Source organism: Anarhichas minor, unplaced genomic scaffold, assembly GCF_050575085.1.
Source record: "Anarhichas minor isolate MPS153535 unplaced genomic scaffold, ASM5057508v1 ptg000028l, whole genome shotgun sequence".
Classification (NCBI taxonomy): domain Eukaryota; kingdom Metazoa; phylum Chordata; class Actinopteri; order Perciformes; family Anarhichadidae; genus Anarhichas; species Anarhichas minor.
The window spans coordinates 18,354,983-18,370,700 of NW_027466474.1; the positions used below are offsets into that span (position 1 = coordinate 18,354,983).

The 15,718-nt window shown below is 41.7% G+C and overlaps 1 protein-coding gene across 4 annotated transcripts in view; it reads left to right on the forward strand.

Annotated features, from left to right (window-relative positions):
* Positions 1-15,718, forward strand: part of il1rapl2 (interleukin 1 receptor accessory protein-like 2) — a 364,876-nt gene that overhangs the window by 300,146 nt on the left and 49,012 nt on the right. The window lies entirely within an intron of this gene.

A 15,718-nucleotide genomic window follows, 5' to 3' on the forward strand; every position in this document is an offset into this window, starting at 1 on the left:
TTATGATTTTTTTTTTTAAAGGCACAGTAATCTCCTAAAAACAAAAAATCGACACTGGTTTTTAGTGTGACTCAAACAGCAGTAACTACTGCATTTGTTGGGCTGTGGATCAGTACATATGTGGAGGGCGAGTGAGTAAAAAACAAACTACAGTGTGTGTGTTTATGGCAATGGAGGACCATGTCCCCCAGTGCAACAGTGTGTCTCTGTGATGCGTTTTTAATAGTTTTTGGACAACAATGGAGCACGGAGGGAAAAAAAAGTATAGGCTTTGGATGCACACACACAATACATGTCAGTATAATCAGTTATTGGTTTTAGTATTTTCAAGAGATCTGTTGACTATAAAAAAAATAGATTATTGGCAACCTTTCAGCTTGTGCCTTCTGGATTTAAAAACCTACAACAGCTGCATGAAACACTGAAGAAGTGTATCAAGTCCATTGACTATTCATTCAGTATCGATCACTGACTTCACAGATTGCTCTTTGTTGTTTTGTGAAACAGTTCCATCCGTCTGAATTGAACAGTCTTTCTTAATGTTGTTACAGTTCTGAAATGTCTATTTGCATTTGAATGCACCACCCACCAACCATTCGTGACATCAAAGATCAATTTATTTAAGGACGGAGAGTTTGTTTTCATTTGAACTTTTCCATTTGAACCCAAAGAACAGAGCTTAAAACTGACTCCTGCTCAAAGTAGCGGGTTGATGAAAATTATCCAGTAATATTACACTATTTTCCGTCTGATACGGCGTGTCAGGACTCACAATGATGTGCACATACATCCATAATGACTGGCGATGGAATAATTAAGCATGCAGATACATCCACGTCCACATGGTGCAGACCAGAACACTTCATAGTTTCTACCTGCATATAAATTCATATTCGACAGCTTACCTCCCATAAAGCCGGAGACTTGTCTGCCCAGGTTCAGAGGTCTGTTTGTGCTTCTTGAAAATAAATCAAAAACAAATTAGCCTGCCACTTCTCGTCAACAACGCAGACACATGGACTCCTACAAGTCTGCTCTGCCGGGAGCTGAAGTTTAAAATGGTAATTCCTGATATCATGAGAGACATGGCGACTTGTTTTTTTTTTGTCTCTTCAGACATCTCTACTCATACAGTATGAGCTGCTCGTGTCTGTTTATTTCAGACAGTAGTCACTGTGATAACTGTCAACGGCCCACGTTGATTGCCGGATTCCTCCCACTTGGCAACCTCCGGTTCTGCCGAATGAAGGCGATGTGGAAGTGTCTTAAACTTGCATTCTCTCTCCTAACCAGCAGGGGGCGACTCCTCCGGTTGCAAAAAGAAGTGTGATTGTATGGAAGTCTATGAGAAAATGACTCTACTTCTCTCTTGATTTATTACCTCAGTAAACATTGTAAACATGAGTTTATGGTCTCAATCTCCAGTTTCACATCTTCTTCAATACAGCATGATGTTCATTTAGTACATTATGGTCCATTTAGAGTCAAATAGACCATAGTACTTCCACCGCTGGTATTAATCAATGACTGTTTACATGCACACTCATAATCCACTATTGTTCAGAATATGACAATATTCCAAATGTGATATGTGTCATGTAAACAGTATATTCCACTTAGATATTCTGAATTAGGCCTTATTCCAAATGAAGCATTTTCTAATGAAGACATGTGGGATATGCCAGTATTATTCCGGTTTTAGAAGCATTCTTTGGACACATATACAGCTCATTCAGAATGTGAGTCTCTATAGGGGTTATTACGGCACTGTGCCACCTCTATCCTGTTAACGACCAGCGCAGTAAGTTTGCAAGCTAGATGCATGCCCAAAGGAAAAGCCCACATCTCTGCTCGGAGGAACACACCAACTTCTAATCATTCTGAAGGACTAGGATTTGAACAGTTTTAGGGCTGTGCACAAATATCTCAACGACAACGTAGGACACACTGGCCCCGTTGATGAGGATGCAGCATGGGATCATTTTACGTTAATTGGAATATGCACGGCTGCATTTAAACGGGAATATTAGTAACATATTCATTTTCATTGGCCACATCAACAGCTTATTTGGAATTTCCTCTTTTTCGGAAAAAAGGACAGTAACCGCAATATTTGGTGCATGTAAAGGTAGTCAATGACTCTGGCTCCGTCACAGCATTTCTGCTCGTCGTGCACAAAGGCTGTCAGCATGCTGAGCGTGGGGCTGTGACTGCTCAACGCTCCCTCGCTTGTCTGCTTGACTTTTGAGACTTCGGAGGCAGGGACGGAATACACGGTGGCTGATGAGCACCAGAGATAATGCTCGCCATGACCGTGTGGAATTTGAATTACTCACGGTGAAATGATTGCATAATGCAACCATTTCGGTTGCAGTCGAGAGACCTGCAACAAAATCCCTTTTATTAAGTTAGGGAAAGATTGCAGTTTCATGTTAAATGGTATTAAAGTAAAAGTCTCTCGTCTCATGCTTAGAACTTTTTCAATACTTAACTGTGACCTCTGATTCTTTCCTCAGCCTCAACCAAGTGCTGTGAGTTGCCTAAACATAACCAGAAAAAACACATTATTTTTAACAATATTGTCGGTAAAACAAATAAGATATGTTCTCAGTGAATGTTTAGCACATTAGTTCTGTATGTACTGTACAATCTGCAACTCCACAGACATGCTCTATACTAATGTTTCATTATTTTGTTGGCAGAAGCATGATTCAGGCGCCATTACTGTATGTTTCTCCATAAACGTATTTGCTATTGCAAATGAGTTACCGTGTGACAGGATTCACTGTGCTGACTAAAGGTGACAGTGATGATAGTGATAATTGAATTTTGTGTTCAGTGTTTTATATGAGTTTATATGGATGAGCGAAGGCATATTAGAAAGGTCACTAATATAAAGAAATGATGGGAGTTATTTTATAATACCATGCCTGTGGCTACAGAAATGAAAAGGTCACTTTCGGCCGTCTCTTCCAGCAAACAGCTAACATATAAAACTGGCAAATTGTTGGAGGGAACAGAATATGCTGAGCTGCAGATATTAGCCTTTGTTCTATCAGACAGTTCACAGTGCATAGAGACAAAAAAAGATGTAATGTAACAAGCAATAGAGCCAAGTGACTCTCTTCAGAGTCTGTGCACACTGCTCTGAATATTTCATACAGCACTTCTTTTGTACCTGTGTAAGCACTCCTGGAGAATGTGTGTGACTCATCTGCTGGATGATATGATGAGCACCAAGAGCGCCCATCACCGCTCTCCAGAAACTTCTTTCGAAGATCTTTTTCCCTATTTAAACATGGAGAGCTGACACTGTTTTCCTATTGTGAAGATGAGATATTCTATGACCCTGAGTCTGAGCCAAAGAACTGGAAATACGAGTGGAAATAAAGTCCAATAAATGTATCTGTGCTGAAAGGTTGGATAGTAATGGAGAATTTATGTGTCACTCAGAAGTAAGAAAAAAGACTTTCAGACACACACACACACCTACACATACGTGTACGTGTACGAAATAAAACATTACATCCAAACACAACCCTCCAGGAACCCTGCAGGGAAGCTGACAGTGACATACATGGTGACTGATAGAGCAACAGCTTCTTCTCAGAACCTGCAAAGAGCACAATTTGTGAAATGAACTGGACCCGATCTGTTTTGGGACATATTCAATTGTTGGTGCTACAGTGCTGATTTCAATCTGTAACACACACTCAAAGACACACCTTTAATGAAATGAACCCAGACACCATCAGCGGTAAACACAGATAAAGCCAGTTGGACTAAGTTCAGACCCCTTCTACCAAGGTAGTGTGTGTGTGTGTGTGTGTGTGTGTGTGTGTGTGTGTGTGTGTGTGTGTGTGTGTGTGTGTGTGTGTGTGTGTGTGTTTTCAACAGATGGGGACAGCAGCAGGGTGTGTGTGTGTGTGTTTGTGGGACGGGTCCCTCAGTGCTCTTCACAAAATGACCTCAGGAGTTGTGGGTGCACATATTTTGGAACCTTGCCAGCCAAACAGCTCTCTGTGCACACATTACGGTGTCAGTCCAAAACCCATTGTGAACTTGTAATGTATCACCGGGGATAATCCTGTGTGGGTTCGCACCCTTTGAGAGCCTTTAAAGTACTTTTTGAAAACTTTGAGAGCTAAAACTAGTCCTTTCTAAGTCAACATGACATGCCGCCAGATGTATTACCAAAGAAGAAAGTGAAATCTATTCATCACCTTGAATGAACACTGATCTTTATTGGTTCGGATCAGTCTCGCCGCTCTCATAAACCTCCTTTCAAATTGCAGCAGGCAGCTGCAGAGAAAAGCTCTGATAAACAAAGAACCAACGTGCACTAAACAGCAGACAGTCAGCGACGAGCAGGTGAACATAGTGCAGTATTTAGCAGCTAAAGGGACAGATTCTTGAAATATTCCTTGTTCCAATCAGCCAACTTAAACATTTTTCATCATAATTTGCATGCAGATTCAAGGGATACGTCGTACGTTGCACTGCAGCTGGACTATCGCAGGATCACATATTATACAGAAATCTTTGACGTGATAAGCGACATGTTCGGGCATCGACCCGTCAAACACAGCCAAGTCAACGTAGGATACACTGATACATTGATGAGGGATTAGAATATGCACGGCTGCATTTAAACTGGAATATTAGTAACACATTCATTTTCATTGGCCACATTAACAGCTTATTTGCAGTGTCAGGCTTCAAGTAATGTGTCTGTGTTTGGTAAGCCAGAGCACGAACGAATCAGCGTCCTGTGAAGCTAGGGGCGTGGCTTAGATGTGTGTGAGACGACACAGAGAGTTTGTCTCTTAAAGACGTTAATGTAGCTGCTGCAACAGCATCAGTTATAACAGAACAACAGGGTATACCTTCACTAAAAGAAGAGCAAAGTTCGTCACTGAAGGTTTTTCGTCGATGGAGAAGATATTTTTGCGGATCAGATTGACATACTTTTATTTGTATTTAGAATTTACCCTCAAAAATGTAACTTTCCAAACTTTCAATCTGATCTTTTATCTTAAACCGCTTATCTTATCGCATGACAGTAATGATTGACAAATTTGTTTTATTTCGTATAACAAATGTCTGAAATAGAATTTGTATATACTGCTGTTAATTTGCTACTTGTGAGAAGGTGGCTTCAGTATTGATCAACAGCTTCTTATCACTAGATTTGTGTGTGTGTGCGTGCGTGCGTGTGTGTGTGTGTGTGTGTGTTTGTGTGTGCGTACGTGTGTGTGTGTGTGTGTTTCGTCTGAAGCAATATGGATTCTGTTGTTATCTCCCAATTTGCTAAGAGGCTTGTTTCAGTCACTGGAAACAATAAAAAGATGCAAAACCAACTTCAGGGAGAAATAACGTCAGTTTCGTTAAAGCCACAAATTGCAGCAGATCACCGAGAGAGATCATTTACACCGTGCATCCGGTTCGCTTTCACTAAAAAAAAGATAAGAATTCAATTAATTGAGAGGCGTGGGAGACAGAGAGAGATGGATGTTTCCTATAATTTAAGCTCTCCTCCCAGGAAATTAAGTGATATTTAATTTAGAAAGCTCACGGACTAATGACGGAGGATGGAGGTGTGTGTGCACGTGACGAGGGTGGCATGTCAAGGTACAGTTAAATGACTGAGTGTGACCTCGCCGCTGACAGGAAGTGCGTGCGTGTGTGTGTGTAGGTGTGTGTGTGTGGGAAAGAGAGACTTTGTCACTGTCTAGACCCTGCTCAATCATTTTCAATGTTCATTTACTCTCGCTCCTCTGTCCCTGTTAACGTCTATGTGTGTAAATGAAAAATGTATTAATGATTGAATATGCCCCAGACGGCGACAGTGCGTTGACTGATGATGGAACGAACAAGCTCATTATGAAAGGTCTTATCACCTCTCACCAGACACACACACACACACACACACACACACACAGACCACACTTCTTGGTCAATGTCACTACACGCGTTTGTCATCGTCTTCAACGTTTTGGCCCCGACTCACCTTTTTTTTTTTTTAAGTTGCACGAGGACCATTGAAGGTCAAGGTTACCCTGAAGTGCCAAAAATCTGTACAAAGTCGATAAAGCAAGGCAGCTGTATTGCTGGGGTCCCAGTGAGGTGCAGTCGAAGTCGAAGTTGGTGCAGTTTGGACGCGCTCAATATTAATAAAATTGAAATAAACGAGCGATAGCGCAGTGTGCAGCGGTGGGGGCGGAGCTTCAGGGCCCTGCTGACTCGAGCATGTTGTCCACAGCAGGCCTTTAGGCCGCAGCTCTTTCACTGCTGCATGCTGGGTGTACTAGCGCTACAACTACACTTCTCTTCACTTCCCTGGAGTCAACGAGCGACGAACAGTTCTCCAGAACGATGGAGGAACGCTCCGAACTGCCACTTCACCAACCAGCAGTGCACATTCACAAACATAGACAGGTTTTAAAAAGCATTATATGTGACGTAGCAATAAATAGAAGTTACTTATCCATAAAATCAAATAAAAGAAGTGGCATGTAAAGATATTATTGCATGTTTAAAGCTTTTGCACATTTTCTTATTTGAAAGCCTGACAGGGTGGGACCCACAAGCACACGTCTTCATTTAAAGGTAGAATAAAAGCTGCTCCACCTGAGATAACAATACAAATCCAATAACGGGTCACAGAACCAGGAAGCCGGTCTCTACACTGTGATGAACACCAGTAACAGAAAGCTACTTTTCAACTTTATTTTCACTTGCAAATAAGTTTGGCTGAAGTGGGCTAATAAATAATAACCTTTACACATACAGTATATATTGAGATGAGATTCCCCAATCGTGTGTGTGTGTGTGTGTGTGTGTGTGTGTGTGTGTGTGTGTGTGTGTTGGATTGCAGCCTTTAAAGAAAGTACGTAAAAGTTTACATTTTTTTCTTGCCACTTTAATGTCTCGACAAGTTATTCCACCTGCTCGACGTGAGGCTCAGTGAATGAGAGGGAGAGAGAGAGCTCCGCAGCCTACAGATAGGAGGAAGATAATTACCTGAGTCTCCACGGGTGGTTGAGCCCCCCCCCCCCCCCCAAGCCCCTACACTGGAAATAGTGTGCGTTCCCATCCATGCTGTCGGTGGGACCAGCGGCATTTAGGTAAGGGTCTCTGAACTGATTTAAATCAACTAATTACAATGGCTAACTACACACTCTCTGCTGAGGTGGTGGCGGCTTGAAGACAGAGCGGCAGCGCTTCCTGCTGTGCGTCTTCAGGCTGTAGTTGGCCCATACTGTATGAATCATATCTACTTCTTGCCTATTCATCTGGTCTGGAGCTCCTCGTTCTTTCTCATTGCTGTTTCTTTGTGCTGCTCGCACACAGTGTGCCGGTGTCACTTCACATGTGCCCGTGGGAGTGTTTGAGCCGGTGACATGGAGAGAGGTCTCTGGGGTCACAGCCAAATGGATTCTTTTTCATTGTGATCGTCGGAAGAGCATTTTACCTTCTATTGAGACTCATCGGCGCCCCCGGATTGCACTTTTATGCATTAAGTGCATTCCCGTCTGATGAAATTAGATTTTAAATGAGAGAATCCATTTGGTGATTCTGCTGCAGAAGCTTTTCATTGTTACATTTAATATATTCATGTTTTGATGAAAATAAAAGACAAGCTGCATTTGTTTCTTAAGCAGAGAGAGAGAGAGAGCGGTCTAGACCTGCTCTGTACGAACAGTGTCTCGAGATAACTTCTCTTATGATATGATGCTATATGAAATGAATTGAATTTAAAGTAGTCACACTCTTCTTTTATCCGTTTTCAAAATCCACCGAGGAAAACTTCCAGGTTTAGATTCATCATTTATAGGAACTGATCAATAAGTCTTAGAGCTGCAAAGCTTTGAGTTTCTAACCTTTATGAGATGAGTCCAGCACACTGCTTTGATTGCAGTTTGAAGGAATATTTCCGAAATTATCAAGAGGTAGAAGAAAATAAGTCTTATAATAACCCATTTTAAAAGATTTTAAAAGACAGACATTGATGTTCTTCCCTTGCTCGATTTGCACTTTAATTATATACATTTTCTTGGCTTTAACAAACCAAATACATGACCAGGTGGTATTCTGTCTCCAAGACCTTGTAATATATTACATTCTGATGTTACAACCTCTTGAAACATTTTAAAGTGCCAGTTCTGTGCGCTTTAGCCTTTTCAATTTGCTCGCCTGCTACCTGTCACATCCGAGCTCATCAAGTGTTGTTCTCCTTCCTCTGCAGAACCTGCTCCCCTCCCTGCAGAGCCCTTCATTTTTAATTCATGTCTTCAATCACTCAGCTCTATGTGCAGAGTTAAGGGAGAGCGCTTGTTTCCTCCGTCAGGGTGTCCCTCCAGAGTGGCATTGCTCCGGAGCAGATGGCCTCGGTGATAATGATCTACCATGCACAGGCCTGTGTGTGTGTGTGTGTGTGTGTGTGTGTGTGTGTGTGTGTGTGTGTGTGTGTGTGTGTGTGTGTGTGTGAGAGAGAGAGAGAGAGAGAGAGAGAGAGAGTGTGTGTGTGTGTGTGTGTGTGTGTGTGTGTGTGTGTGTGTGTGTGTGTGTGTGTGTGTGTGTGTGTGTGTGTGTGTGTGAGCGAGAGAGAGAGAGAGAAAAGAAAGAGGTGTACTTTGGTACTTCAGCGCTTGCACCAGGCTCACATTAAGGCCCATTGATCTCAAACACACACACACACACACACACTTACTTCACACTGTGTGTTTCACCCTCGGGCTCTGGCGTTGTTGCATCAGGAGTAGCCAATGTATATTCCAGACAACACCAGATCCTCATAATGACATTACCATAAGCTGGACTTGCATCATCTCTGCTATGATACAACTTTCTGCCTCCGTGAGGCTTCATTCCCTATTTTATTTTTATTCATTTATTTGCAGTTATCCATATTTATGGTAGGCCAATTCTACAGATTTTCAAATAATTTGCTCCTCTGAGAGAGACTTATATAAAATCCGTGGATCTTAGAAACAAGAGGTTACCCGTCTCACGGGGTTGATTGTGCTTACAACAAGGCCAGAGAAAGAGCAGGAGGATCTGTGATGAAACCAGCTGGCAATTCAAACAAGTCTTTTATGCGTGTTCACTTCCAGTTGTTCACCTTTGTCTGGTCAAATGAAACCTATTGTTGAAAAACATTGCTGCATTTAAGAAAAATCGGAAATTTGTTCAGACTGTTTTTGCCTAAAGGACACGGTAACCTGTACTAAAGAGCTCAGACATCCCCAACCCGGACGGACCTTTAATCTAAAGAGACGCATTACTTAAGAGCTCTGGACTTGAGATGTTTCCTAATATGTTAAGTTCAACTAAGTTATTGAGCTTTGAGAGATATTTTAGGGGAAATTAAACAGGAATTTGATTACTGGTTTGTTGTTTCTTTTTGGCTGGATTGATGCATTTTAAGTTGGCGACCTAAATATTCAACAACCGCACACACACTGACGGTTGCCTACCCCTCATCCGTAGACCCTACGTAAAACTATAAATCAATCTTTAACCTTGACAGGAAGAACTCTGTGATGGTGAAAGGGTTATACTGTAGCACAACCTATAGGAGTATCAGGTGTGGGGTGCTGAAAGGCTCTATTTTAGGGCTTCTTGGGACCGTATCGGAAATGAGTATCATCAGTTTAACGTGTTTTCTCTTGGATTGTCAAAGATGGATACTTTCTACGATTCATCAATCCAAGCTACAGATTTCAAGGCTTCGTCAGGTGGGGAGGAACTCCTCCTGTTTCCTGGTTGCTGCTTGTTTACCACTCAAAGTGAAACTCAAAAACAGACGATCTACTCAAACACATCGGTGACGTTTTGTCCATGTTCTCATCAAGCAGAAAACGAGGCGGTTTACTGAACAAACTCTGAAAAACATGAATGACGTACAGTTTATGGCTGTCATTCATGAAGGGAGACAGCTCAGTTCAGCTGACTCACGACTCAAATAGGATCTATCACTGAAGATAAATATGCGTACTTGACACGTGTATATACACACACACACACACACACACACACACACACACACACACACACACACACACACACACAGAGGGTCACAGATTAAAACATGCATGCACACACATGTTCACACACACACAAGCACATTTGCATATCTGTGGGTACATTATGTCGGCTTGCATTCATTCCAGAACTCAGAGCACATGTACAGGCCCACTCAACACACACACACACACACACACACATTCACACTTCTGACAGCGATTTTAATGGCACGTTACCCCATCCCTTTAAAGGGCATGAATGATTCACAAATAAACGCACACAAACTCACACTTGTAAAGAAGAAGATGCACATACACAGACAGGACATTCTCATACACTGTGAATATATTAGAGCAGTGGTGACAGAGCGCTGGGTTTAAAGTCACTTGTAAGATCTTAAACTGGCATAAAATTGTCAAATACTTTGCGCCCCTTGCTCTGCTCTGCTGCCTTCAAGGTCCTGCTGCATGAAGACACAAAAGACATAGTATAGAAAGATGAAATAAAGTGATGAACAGATTGAGGATGTGAGGGATGCAGAGGGAAAAGACAGACAGACAAGGATAGCGAAGACAGCAACCGAATTATGTTTGTCTGGTTGATAAAATCTCTGGTTTATTTATCTGTTAAACATCAGAGCTTCACTCAGTATACTCTGATGGGGATCTGTCAGTAGCCATTCGCCTTGCACCAAACCAGTGAAATTATTTTAATTTCCCTCAGGATTCCACCATCAGAGTGACGGATTTGCACCCAAAAAAAGATATAAATAAAAAATTGATCTGGTCCCGACAAGAATAAATGAGTCTTGTGAATAGGGCATGACACACAAGTCCAAATGTATCAGGACTAAATGTCTCTCGCTTCTCTGCTCCGCCAGACATTTCATATTTCCCCAAAAGGTCAAATCAATTTGATGTACAGAATATGATATATCTGATTATGCACACTGAACAGCACACAGTACATGCGTTTTTCACTGTTGTTTTTAGAGAACAAGTGGGCAGGCGGTGTTGTTTGGTCAAAGCTTAACATGTCTGCTTACTCAAATACTTGTGTGCCTCAATTGATTTTTTCCCCATGACTATTCTATGCTAATTTATACTTCGTCTGCGAGTTTTATATTTCCCTCAACTTAATTTCAAAAGGGAAATATTACTATTTATACTCCACCACAGGTTTTCACTGCTGTTATTACTCAAAATTGTGTTTTATATATTAATTGATTAGCCTATTACATATGTTGCACTATTTTACCATTACAGTACCCAACAGTAAAATAAATTGCCACCCAAAATATCTATTATCAGCAATACCAGTAATACATATAAAGTGTCTAAGAGTCAGCAAACTGACAATAATATCCGTTCAAAGGCAGTAGGTAGCTAGCACCATGTGCTACAGGTAATACCAGACCAAGTAAGGCTTTAGCAGCAGAACCCCTGATTGTATTGAATTATGCAAAAAAATTCAACTTTTTATTTTTTAAAGAAAGGATTATGTCTTATTTTAAAAGTAACAAAGTGTCCCTTTGAAGGTACAATCTGGGCAAAATGCAGGAAAGAAGACTGCAAGTCAGCAAACATTTAGGAAAATAATGCAAATTCTTTTCAGAACTGTCTGCTTTGGCAAATATGTTTTTGGGGACAGAAATGATCCGACACGTTTGCTAGACCTCAAAGATGCAAAGAAAGAAACATGTCTTAGTTAGTGAACCTAAACCATCACTGATCCCTGTTTTTCATTATCAGGCTCATAATCACAACTCTTACAAAATACATTCAGAGCTACAGCACCTGTACTTTCCCAGCTTAGTGCACAGCTTTCTTTCTATGACAGCCCTTATGAGTTTATACAAAATGTGTCTCAAAGAGCTCTAAATAAAACCAAATGAAGAGTGTATGAGGTCAGATGAGATGGGACGTGTTTGCTCATTTCACTGGACAGAAAGCAGCAAAGGGACACAATGAAGTGATCCATAAAGAGGTCATTCCATTTGCAGTACACACGATTATAATCCACACTGCTGGAATTATTAACATCATGAAGAATAAAAGGATATCATTTGAATTATTACTTTGAATGTTAACAAATGTCCTCTTCTGTTCTTTTGTTCCCGATGTTGTGAATCTTACTGTCATGAGATTTCAAAATGGAAATGTAAAAAAGGTCACATATGGTCGGACATACAAACTGGGTTAATTCCATCTGAGGAGATAAAGAGCGCGACAGGACCATGTTTGTTTTAATCTACTTGGAGCACCCGGTGAGCTGAAAATGATCAGATCAGGACGATTCAGATAGCAGCGACGCGCTCCTAAATCACAGAAAAGTCACTCAAATGACTTTCTGAACTTCCTTGCACTCATATAAGTTCATATCTGATGACTCGTATGCACACACACCTTTATGTTCAAGAAAATGCTAGATTAATATCCCCTGTCTTTGACAACTCTGTCTAAGGTCTGTCTATCCGACTTAATGTGCTGGACAACACCTTACTGGAAAAGGTCAAATCTCATTTGAACCCCAAAGAGCATATGAAGCAGCACTGCACTGAGACCGCTGCTTTCTTTGTGACGTGTTCTTGGCAATTTGTTTTTCTGTTCAGTGTACACGGTTAGGACATAGATCACATACAGGAGTTGCCTTTGTCCTTTGCTCTGACTCATTGTTGTCTCGTTGCATGCAGGCTTCTTGCCTCACGTCACGCTGTGGCTGTGCATAACATCTCTGCTTCCTCAGATGCAGTAGAACCACAAAGACACATTAAAGGGAGCTGATTTGTTTACTTCCTGTGAATCGTCACTTTCTGGGACTGTTTTTGTTGAAGTCGGCCGACGCCTTTAACCTGATGGCACTTTCTCTGTCACATGTAGACAGATATGGAAATGTCCACATCAACAAGCATTTATCATTTTCAAGACTAGCAAGCATTATGAGAAGTTCAAAGATATCAAATGCATGCTTGTGTGTGTGTGTGTGTGTGTGTGTGTGTGCTAAAAGTAAAAAAGCAACGCTGCCATTATCATCTATTCACCACACATCTTTTGATATTCCGATTTTAGAATTTTCTTTTCTGCTGCAGATACTTTCTTTACATTAGAGAGATCTAACGTGAACACGGGCAGTGATGCAGACTTGCCAGTAGGATCTGTTAGGGGTGTCACCTGGTAAAGACACGGATGTATTGTGGGAGAGACGCAGTGCAGCACTATTTAATCACTACTGGCACAGCTCATACTGTGCCTCCTTCTCACTTTGACGCAACCAAGTCCACAACGAGTCCCCCAAATACCATGCAGGTGCATGCAAATACACCTGGGTGCATCCAACAAAAAATACACTAAACCCGGCTTCAAGCCATGAAGAAAGTATTGCATTATGTTCTGCCGTGTAATTAAACATTTCCACTGTATATCTTTTTACTATTCATATGAATGTTGTATTTTGCTTTGGGAGACAGCAACAACCAAAGGCCCACCATAACAGTAAGACAAGAAGTGAGAGAGCAGAGAGGAAAGTAAAGATATAGGGTGTGCATAGAGGACAGAGCAGGAGAGGTGAAGGGTTGTCTCATTAATCTCAAGGGAGAGCAGCGGTCCCTTCAGAATGCAAATGAAACTATCAGTCTTATCAGAGGTACGGAGAGAGGGATGGAATGATAGAGGTATTGACAGGGGTTACTGGGATACAAGGTGGAACAAGGAAAAAAACGTGACGCTTGATTCTTGGTTCCACTGAAAATCAGAGTAATGAAACAGTTCTAAGTGCGGAAGCACACTGTACTCACTTCTGATACCAACATACAAGCAAACAGTTGCCTGTTTACACATCCAGCAGAGCAACATCAGCATTCATTTGAATGGGTTTGTGTCCACCTGATGAATGTGAGTCCTTTAAGCTCTCTTTCAGTCTCCACCCACTCCTGAGGGAAACATCTGGCTTTGAATTCTCCACCATGTTTGCCAGCTATGTGCTAACTCTGTCTCCCTGCTGCTTGGTGCTCGGCGGGTAGACTCACAGTGAGTTTGTTGCTGGAAACTGATGGTTCTGCGAGAGTCAAATCAGTCTCAACGCTGTACGGTCCAACAGTCCTGAGCTTTGTTCCCGTGGTTGTTAGTGTTGGACAAATACAGGAAATGCCATTACAAGTGGACCAATATTTAATCAGAGTCAGGAGATACTCACCCATCATTATCAGTGTTGCACCTTCAAATCAAAGCATCCTTTATCGTGGAGCTTGAGCACAGGTCTTCCCTCTTTACCTCGCAAGACAGCTGGATTCTTGCGTTATCACAAGGTGAACAACAATCTTAGTCAGTATTTAAGTATTGCATTTGTTGTGCAGACCACCAGTGTTCGGACCAATCAGCATCCTGTGAGGTGCTCCTGGCAGCTCTGGGCTGTCGTTTCAGTGTATGAGACGAGTCAGAGAGGCGACTGTACGTTCTAGACAACAATGGCTGCTCCTTTAAAAGGTTAGGCTCCTCATACCACCTGATATTATAATTCATCCTGAAAGGTAACGTGAATGTCTGTACTACATTTAATGGTAAACATGTGTGCTCGATATATAAAGGCAGGAAATCGCCAAGGATTCATCCTCTGGAAACCACGAATTTTCTTTGGCTAGCTATCATGTAGATGTAGAGTTATTTCAACCTGGACCAAAGTTGTGAAGCAAGCAATCAACAGACTGACCGACAGACAGGGGCCCTAAAGCCGCACTGCTAGCATGGACATAGTTTATTATGGGCTGTTTTGAGTCAGCCTTATCCCATTAGTTTTGTTCTTTGACAGTGTGGCTCATCAGTTAATTGAACATACAACAAAACACCAATCATCTTCACTACTGCGTCCATTTCATGTGTCTTGTTAAATCACCAATATTCGATCGTCAGATGATCGTTGGGAATTGGTTGACACCAGATATCAACTTCTTCATCTAAGACACAGAACAAATTGCATGAGGTGTAATAACACAGTCTTCAGAGAAGAATGGGAATACTGAGACACTTCAGAGGATTATTAGAAACTCAGAGGCGGTGAGGAGAAAAGGTGTTGGACAGCAGAGAGCATTGGTGTTCAGAATCCAGTGAGGTGAGATTGAGATTGGTGCTTCAGGTGGAAGCGGAGAGTGTCTGTCTGCTGGTCATCAGAGTTCAGTCAACCTGTTTGTCTGCAAGAGACAAAAAGGAATCATGAGGTGAGACGAGCTGCGCACTGACCTGCCTCTGTGGCTAAGGCGGCATCTCGTCGGTGTGAAAGTCAATGCGCTCCAGACTCTCTATATTTGGCTCTGTGACACTGCAGGGTATAGTGACCGATTGATGGAGCAAAGGTCCCGGTGTTACCTTATGAAATCTTGTGCTGTGGAGATTTACAGACACATTGCAACTGTTTTTCTGGGAAAACCCCAAGAATTGACCAGATCTCTTTTATGTACCTTTACCCTTACTGATGATTAGTTATCAAAATCATTGTGAAGAAAATGTTTTGTGGAAGCACCAATGGTCAACCCTACAATTTCGTCAAAATATCGATATTGAGGTATTTGGTCAGAAATATTGTGACTATTTGAGTTTCCCCAGACCTAGTTCTTACTTTTGTTCTCAATGATCTATATAGAATACATATTGATAGTAGGATGGATATGATGAATGTGTGTGTGCGCTGAGATATGAAG